The sequence below is a fragment of the Corvus brachyrhynchos genome, unplaced genomic scaffold (assembly GCF_000691975.1).
Source record: "Corvus brachyrhynchos isolate BGI_N302 unplaced genomic scaffold, ASM69197v1 scaffold202, whole genome shotgun sequence".
Taxonomy (NCBI): Eukaryota; Metazoa; Chordata; class Aves; order Passeriformes; family Corvidae; genus Corvus; species Corvus brachyrhynchos.
This window is the reverse complement of record NW_008238132.1, coordinates 3,413,235-3,421,967: the sequence shown is the minus strand read 5'-3', so window position 1 is coordinate 3,421,967 and position 8,733 is coordinate 3,413,235. Positions and strand designations below refer to the sequence as shown.

The window sequence follows — 8,733 nt, the reverse complement described above, 5'->3', positions numbered from 1 at the left end:
GAATCCCCTTAACTGATTTAACCAGTAGTTGAAAACCCATCATCAAGCACTGCAAAAGCAGAGAAAGCTCTCCTGACCACCTTGTGTCTGCTTGCTTGAGGACTGAATCCCAGAGACATATGATTCCCATTTTCCTCCCCTTCAACCTAAATTCATCCTTTCCATCGATTACTGTCTTTAACGATCAGACCTTCAACCAAAATTTAACGGGCATAGTTGCTGCTGAAAATAAACACAATCACAGCTCATTAAATCAAAAGCAAAGCCCACTGTGCAACTTCCTAAACTAGGACATATTCCAACCCGCTCTTGAATGACATACTGTGGTAGGTTGGGGCTAATAATAAGATTATGATCCTCTTCATTAGCAAGTATTTTGTTACACCAAAAATCTCGTGAATGGATATGTCTATCTTGGCAAAATGTGAGAATCCCAGCCTTTGATCTCAAACCTTCATTTAGCATCACTGCTTTAAAAAGACAGATTTATTTTAAGGCCCCTGTGCTTGTCTCCCATGGGAAAATGTGCCAGGGAAGGAGTGCTTGCCCAGGAAGAGCTGCTGCTCACTGGGGTTCATCTTGTTTGAGCTGCTTCCCTGAGACTAAGGAGAGGAAGCTTCTGTCCCTCCCATCCTGGCATGAATCTGCGTCCGCAGCGGCTCCTTTCTTGCAAGGTGACTGGAAGGACAGAGGGAGGCCGAGCTGTTTTGTCTTGCAAAAGTGTGGCTCAGGCTGCCCTGACAAGGAAGAGCATTAGCAAAGAAACTATCAGCACAAGAATGAATAGGTGGAATTCTGCGCTGGATATTCACGGAGGGACCTTCACTCCAGTGCTGTGTGGTGAAATGCAGTATCCTCTCCGGAGCAAAAAGGATGGGGTCAGAAGGCCCCATCTGATGGGACCTGAAGGACCCTACTGATGGGGCAGCAGTGGCCCACGCAGGTTTTGGCATGGGCAGATTCGAGCAATTCCAAGCAGTGGTGCCAGCTGCAAGCTGATCCACAGGGATTGGTCCCTGAAAGGCTGGGATGTGAGTGGGGTCCTGCTCGCCTGGGGAGATGTGGGTGGGAGAACCAGTCCTTTGGGAAGAAGCTGTTCTGCCTAAACCCTGGGAGAGAAGCTGTGCAGCATTTTCTCCTCAAGTTAAGGTTCAAATTCCCCAAGTAATCCTCCAAACATATTTTTCTCATGCAGGGAACAATCTCAGATTATTTTTTTCCCAATTCAGAGCATCATTGCCTCTTCTTCTTTTGTTCCACAGACAGAGAAAGAACAACATGAAAATTCAAGGAGACAGTGAAAAAAAATGCTCTTGTTACAGGGTTCACAGCTTACCACCTATGCTCATGCTTTGCCTTTTGTGTGGGCACAGAGGAGGGTGCAGGGAGTGTATCTTTTGCCATTTGATTGATTAGGTGACAAGAGGGAAAACAGGAGTTTTTAGACAGATGCAAATCTGTGCAAACAGCTCCGCATTCAGCAGCTCCAGACTCTCGCTGTAGAGTGCAAAGACAAGTGCAACAGCCAGGGTTTGCAGGGTTTAGGACAAAAAAAAACGTGACTTGCCTTTCACTGGCTGAACCCTTCATTTGCAATAAAGATGACGATGATAGCAGTGTCTGAGCTCAGTCTCCTCTCTAAATAACATGTGTGTGCTCAGCTGGATTAAGCCAACTTCTGAGACTGGAAATCATAATAACAGTCTTTTACAGGACAGCCTTTCTGGTCGTCTAATACTATTATCCTCTGGGCTGAAAAGCATTCCAGAGCACTTGGAGTGCTACGATGAATGTGAGGTTGTTTAGCTGATAGTACTGGCTTGTCACAAGGAAGCACATTTTCTCATTATTTTCAAGTTTGAAGAAAAGGTTTAGAAGGAGAAATAGAAATATTAAAAATGAGAAGGATTTGGTCATGCTGTGTGCCTTTCTGTAAGTCTCTTGTGGTTCCTTATGCATTTCATCTTCATTTTCTAAGTGTTCCAAATAGTTGTTTGAACTACATTATGGCCTGAATGAAAATTTGTGAGGATTACTGAGACTGGGCACCTGAGTCACTGCTCTGCTTTTCCATGGCTTTACACCACCATAACACGTTGCCAATTCAGGTTCCATATACTTGATGTCTCTTCAATAATAACCAAAGTCCTTGGGGAGAAAAAGTCCTACAGAAAATGAAAATGTTGGCTTTGGTACTGTGGTGAGCTGACCTGGCTGGATGCCAGGTGCCTGCCAAAGCTCCATCACTCCTCTCCTTGGCTGGACAGGGGAGAGAAAATATAACAAAAGGCTTATGGGTCAAGATAAGGACAGGGTGAGATTAGTTTCATTTACTACAAATCAAATCAAAGTAGGATAATGAGAAGTCAAACCAAATGCTAAAAACATTTCCCCCCCCACCCCATCCTTCTTCCCAGGCTCAGCCATACTCCTGATTTTCTCTCCCTTCTCCCCTGCAGTGGCACAGGGGGACAGGGAATGGGGGCTGTGGTCAGTTCATCACATGTTGTCTTCGTTGCTGCTTCCACCTCAGGGAAAGGACTCCTCAGACTCTGCCCCTGCTCCAGTGTGGGGTCCCTCCCACAGGAGACAGGACTCCATTAACTTCTCCAGCATGAGAACTTCCCATGGCTGCAGTTTTGCTCAAACTGCTCCAGCCTGGGTCCCTTCTATGGGGTGCAGTTCTTCAGGAACAGGCTGGGTCCCCCACGGGATCACAAGTCCTGCCAGCAAACCTGCTCCAGCTGGGCTTCTTTCTCCATGGGGGCCACAGGTGCTGCCAGGAACCTGCTCCAGTGTGGGCTTCCCACATGGTCACAGCCTCCTTTTGGCATCCATCTGCTCCTGGAGCACCCCCTCCCACTCCTTCATTGACCTTGGTGTCTGCAGGGTTGTTTCTTTCACATATTCTCACTCTTGTCTCCATTTGCTGTTTTTTCAGTTTTTCCTCCCCTTTCCTAACTCTGTTACCCCAGAGGTGCTACCGCTGTCCCTGATGGGCTCGGACAAGGCCAGCGGCACTTCTGTCTTGGAGCCAGCTGGCATCAGCTCTGTTGGACACTGGGGAAGCTTCTGGCAGCTTTTCACAGAAGCCACCCCCACAGCTCCTCTGCTCCTCAAACCAGTTATTGAACTTGTGATGGCCTAAGAATTCTGATAAACTCTAAAGATTCTTGCTGGCAGTGAGGCCAAAGGATGAACACCCACATACGTTTGTCATCACCATGGCTCTCATCTCAGTGGTGTCCCTGGACACTCTGGTGCTCCTGGGATGCTTGCTTTTCCTCCTCTCTTCCCCCGCTGACACAGTCCTCCCTTCTCTCACCAGCAACTCATGAAATTTCAAACACCAAAACCATTGCTTTTCCTGGTAGGCTGTAAAATTCTCCCTGGAAAGCCCTGCAAGGTCCATGCTCTAATGCTATTCTCTGGAGAAGACTGGCACCCCTGTTTGCCCTGCTTGGGATGCATCCCCAGCAGGACATCCCAGTGCAGCTGAGCTGGCCCCAGGATGGCCTTGAGTGTGCTTGGTGCAGGATGCCGCTCATCCCGATCCTCCCTCTTCTCTCCGGTGATGGGGTGAGGACATATGGCCCATCACAGTTTGCTCTTCCTCACCCCAGGACACTAAAGGCTGATTTGTTTTTCCTCAGGGCTGGCTCCCATCTATCCATATGTCTTCATCTTATTCTTCTTAATTTAGCTAGTGGCTGTGCCTTCTGTTTTCTTGAGTTAAAGAAATAAGATAACTAGCTGTCATTACATGCTTTCATCCCTACCTTTAACGATGTGGTCTCTTTTGTAGCTGTTCTGTGCAAATTGCTCATAGGCTACTTTCTTTCTTAACCTCCAACCACAGCTTTGTGCTTTGGAGGTAGTTATTATCTTAAACAACTTGGTAGCATCAATCTGTTTCTTTCCCAGAGGCTTCTTTACACTTTGATGAGAAATCTGCCAAGTCTCTTTTTGCTTTGTGGCAAAGGCTGAGCCTAGCTTTCTTTTTTTTTTTCCCCTCACCCAAAAGCACCCATGAATCAACTCTATTTCTCTTTTTCGATCTATGGGCTGCTCTCCTAATAATTTCATGACCTGACTTTAGAGAATATTTCCAATGAGATTGTCCCACAGGCGTCTGCAGCACTAGAATGTTTTTTACAAATCCAATCTCTTGAACTGTGTGTTTTACTCACCCTTCTGACAACACTTTAAACATTTTTTTTTGCTTCCATCACCTGTGTAAGACTTTTGCAGTAGTACATTCCAGCAGATTTAATCCTTATTCACCTATTCTCTGTTCTATTATTTTGCCTCTTACATCAGGATTTTTTTTTAGCCAATCTACAATACTTGTTCCCCCAGATTAGATCTTTTTTTTAAAAAAAAGGTTTTTTCCAAAATACCCTCCCTCACATCAGATTTCATAAACTAAGCCTAGGAGAGTGAAAGAATCAATAAACAACCATGAGAAATTTTAGTGCTGCGGGGCTTTTTGTCTTCACAACCCTTTTCTTGAGCCTGCTGGCCCTCAGAAATGACCATGGAGATTCCAATACGTCCATCAAGGTGTACCAGGGCCTCTGCTCCCCACTGAAGGCTGTGAGAGCTGCATTGCCTCTGGGCTCAGGTTGGAACATGGACAAGAAAAGGGGTGAGTTCCTGCTGGAAAGTCCAGCAGACAGTGCTGTGACTCAGCTTTCGCTATGAAATCAAGCTCTAGCAACAATAATTTTGGCCTGGCTGGGGCCAAATCTCCTATCTCAAAGATGTTATTTGGTAAGCCTGGGGCAGCAAGGTCATCATGTGTGTCCAGTGTGGACTGCTGAGGGGAACAAATGCTTGGGAAATAGCATGAAAAAAGCTGTGGACCTTTCACCTTGGACAGCTTGGAAGAGCGAGGGATGGAGGGAGGAATGGCAGCGTGTGGCCCTGGAGGCCAGGTGAGTTTGGAGAAGGAATTGTGAGCTGCTGGGAAGAGCTGACTGCTCTGAGGCTCACAGCTGCAGCTGCCCCCAGGACACCCAGCACATTCTCAGGGCTTGCCCCACAGTGCCACGAGCAGCCATTTCCATGGTGCTCCCTAATCCCAAAAGGGAAACTGTCAAATAATTTAAACTCCACGTGATATAGCCCATCTGCTCTGGGCCATGCCCAGCATGGGGGAAAGTTGAGGGTGGCAAACACCACCACAGGAAAGCTAACTGCAGAAGGGGTGGCAGTGCCCTTTGTCCACCAGTTGTCCTCGACAGGGTCCTGTGAGTGCAAGGGCAATGCCCAGCACACCTGGCTGTGGTGACACTGGGGGGAGCTGAGGATGAGCATGGACTTTCCCTGCTCCTCGCCAGCCAGGCTTTCTTGTGGCTGACAGACCTTCTGGTTGCTGCCTCAAGCTGTACACCTGTCCTTTCACAGTGTGTCAGGGACAGCAAGGGCTTGTCATCAGGCAGTTTTGGGGCTGGTTTGGGGGATAAGAACAATTAGCTTGCAGAGAGCCAGATAAATATGTTCTGTAGCATCACAATAGGTGGACAGAATGGCCTCACAGCTGCTCTGCCTTCCTGTCTTCTTTCTCCTGCAAATGTCCCTCCACCATCCATGGCCTTGGTGGCCCAGAGGAGATGCTCAAGGTAGCTGATTTCCTGGCCTCTGCCCATGGAAAGCCAAACCTGTGGTCCTTACCACACATGACTCCCCTTTCCTGCAAGGAGGTGGTTGCAGCTGCCCCAGAGCATCTCGTGGCCACAAGGGAAACCCGCCTTCCATCTGGGATCAGCAACTGGCTTTTTGGGAGATACGTCCTCCACACAAACTTGGCCTGATGAAAAGAGCTTTGTTGTATCACTGCCTCTGCTTGTTGGTGCTGAAGAAACCTGGCCTCCAGCTGTGGTAACACAGTTTTAAAGGCAGAGGTGACTGGCACAGCATTTGCTCTGTGGTTGAGATGCAGCTGGGTGGTCCCTTGTGTGATGAATTAGTTACTGTGTGAAGAGCTCTGAGGAGGGTATAAAGCACTGAGCATTTCAAGTGCCTTCTGAGGATAATGCATTTTAAAGATCAACTTGCGTTTGCCTGCAATGTGATTTGTTTAATTATTTAAAGCCTGTTAGCATATTTTCCTCAAGGGATGGAAAATCCTCAGCAAAAGGATCCTTACACCAGAACAGAGATTGCCATTGTGCGCTGAAGGTCTGCGCTCACACCCAGCCACCTGCACTGATCCCATCATGCTGTGCAAATACTCACCTTCCCAACTCCATAGGATGCTTCATTCCAGCCTCTTCTCCACACCTACAAGTCACCAGTCACTAAAGGGCACGTTGTGGGGCAGCTAAGGGGTAAGTACTTGTTATGGAGGGATAGGCACTTGTTATGGAGAAGGCTTTGAAACAGTTCTCAACCTCAGCCTTTTCCAAGCCTATGCTTGGCTGGGTATGTCTGCATGGTGCAAGGTGGGATAATGCTAAGACAGACAGAGAAGTACACCTGGAATTCTTGCTGATCCCCAAGGAAGAGCTTTTTGGTTCAGGAGTCTCATCTCCACATAGCTGCACAGTGCAGGACTGTATGAGAAGGTGCAGAGCAGGTTTGGGAACAAATGGCCTTGTCACAGGCCTGGATTAACTGGTGCTCTTGCTCTGTCTGAAAACAGTTTCTTGCTCAGTTTTGCTATGCCTGCTGTGACAAACAGCACATGCAAAGCTGACTCCACACTGCTGAAATCCCAAGGAATGGTGCCTCTCTCTTCTTCATTGCTCCCCACCCTTAAGTGCCAGCTTGGAAGCTCTGGCTTCTCTATGTCACCTAGAAGCCTGACCTGCAACCTCCCAGTTGAGAGGGAAAAAGCTCTCAATTGTTCTCAACTTTGAGAGAAATCACTGTGTTTCATGTGAGTAGATTGTGTGTACTGGACAGGGTGAGGCGGTGAGGCAGAACTTCTCTTCAGCATCACCATCGTACCTGGAAGGTGTTACACAGCAAACAAGCTGTGCCAGCACCTCCTTTCACCTCCTTCTGTTGCACTGAGCGATGGGTACTGACAGAGGTGCCATCCTGCCTGAGGGACAGTTTGGAAACGTTTTGGACATGGTGTGAGAGAGCACTAAGGCTTTCCTGTGCTTGGCATGATTCATGCCAACTTCTCCACGAGGGGCCTTCACAGATAGGGAAGAGATGTTGGCTGTCTGGCAGCTCAGAGATTTGAGAGTAAGGGGGACGTTGCTTCCCTCACCTGGGACTGCAAGTGGCACCCAGTTTTCCTAGCACTGCTTGGTGCTGCAGGAGCTGGTGTACCTGGATACCGGAGCTGGCACCATGTTGCCTTGTCTGTGCTGGAGGCTGCAGCACTGCTTTCTTTCACTGCAGCACAGACTGCAGGGATAGCTCTTAAATTGGGTCTGACATTGTAATGGGGAACCCCAGAGACCAAGCACTGTTTACACTGGCAAGACCTGACGTCCTCATGGCATTTGAGCTGGGTCACTGCAAATTTAAATTGTTGTTGATTTTTATTTTGTATTTACCCATGGAATCTGGACTCAAGACTCAACTGGGGCATGGTGGATGGCTTCCACGAGGTCCATCCTTCAGCCAGTTTTACAGCTGAGTTGGCTGAAGTGCAAAGAGGTCAAGAGCCCCGAGTGAAACATGCCGAACAGGCGGCTCATTAAGGGCTGAACTCCAGACCCACGTTCCCAGTCCTCTGCTCTAATCACCAGGCGAGACATGGGAGAGCCTTATGGGGCTGATGCTGATGAAAGAAGAGTCAACAGCTTTATTTTGCAGCTTTATTAGCAAAACGATGTAAAGCCAATGTGCCTGACTCTATTATTGAACCAGTAATCTCCGTGTGCTTACATCCAGAGCTTCCCAGCTGTTTAACTAGGAGTCTGAACAATAAAATATGCCTGAAATGGCTAAAGCAGAGGCAAAGCAGGAGGTAAGATGTCTAATTGGAGAAGTTGTAGCGGGATTCTCACCCCAGGGGTCTGTCCCTTGGGATTAACGGTTTGCTGACATCTGGGTTGTGTGGCACTGCTGCCTTGCCCTGGGTCCCACCAGGGCTGATGGCAGGGAGCCAGAAAACAAAAAAATAACTCCCCAAACTCTTACCACAGGGAAGATGAAGATTTTTATGCTGTAAATGTGGAGGCTGTTGAGAGAAATAAACTGGCAGCTTCTACCCGGAGATGGTTGTGACTTCTCTTGGCTTGCAAAGCCATCTAAGGAAAGAGCGGGAACAGGGAAATACAGTCTCTTCTCCTGATGCCAGGGTTTGTCCCAACAGAAATAATCCCACTGTCTTGTCCCATGCAGTTTTAAAGGCCTGAGAGTCTTATGTCTTAGGCTCTACACAGGGATCTGGCCAGGCCGGATCGATGGGCCAAGGCCAGTAGTATGAGGTTCAATAAGGCCAAATGCTGAGTCCTGCACTTGGGTCACAACAACCCCAGGCAGTGCTACAGGCTGGGGGCAGAGTGGCTGGAAACCTGTCTGGCGGAAAAGGACCTGGGGGTGCTGGTCAACACCAGCTGAACATGAGCCAGCGTGTGCCCAGGTGGCCAAAAACATCTGGCCTGCATCAGCAATAGTGCAGCCAGAAGGACCAGGGCAGTGACTGTCCCCTGTACTCAGCACTGGTGAGGCCACACCTCAAATCCTGTGTCCAGTTCTGGGCCCCTCACTACAAGAAATACATTGAGGTGCTGGGGCGTGTCAAGAGAAGGGCAAAGGAGGCGT

At 48.4% G+C, this 8,733-nt stretch overlaps 1 long non-coding RNA gene across 1 annotated transcript in view; it reads right to left on the bottom strand.

The window, feature by feature from the left end:
- Positions 1-1,293: 1,293 nt before the first annotated feature.
- LOC108446591 overlaps positions 1,294-8,733 on the bottom strand; it is an 11,067-nt gene continuing 3,627 nt past the window's right edge. Inside the window, exon 2 of the long non-coding RNA XR_001861814.1 lies at positions 1,294-2,259. This is a non-coding gene — a long non-coding RNA (uncharacterized LOC108446591). The remainder of the gene's footprint in view (positions 2,260-8,733) is intronic.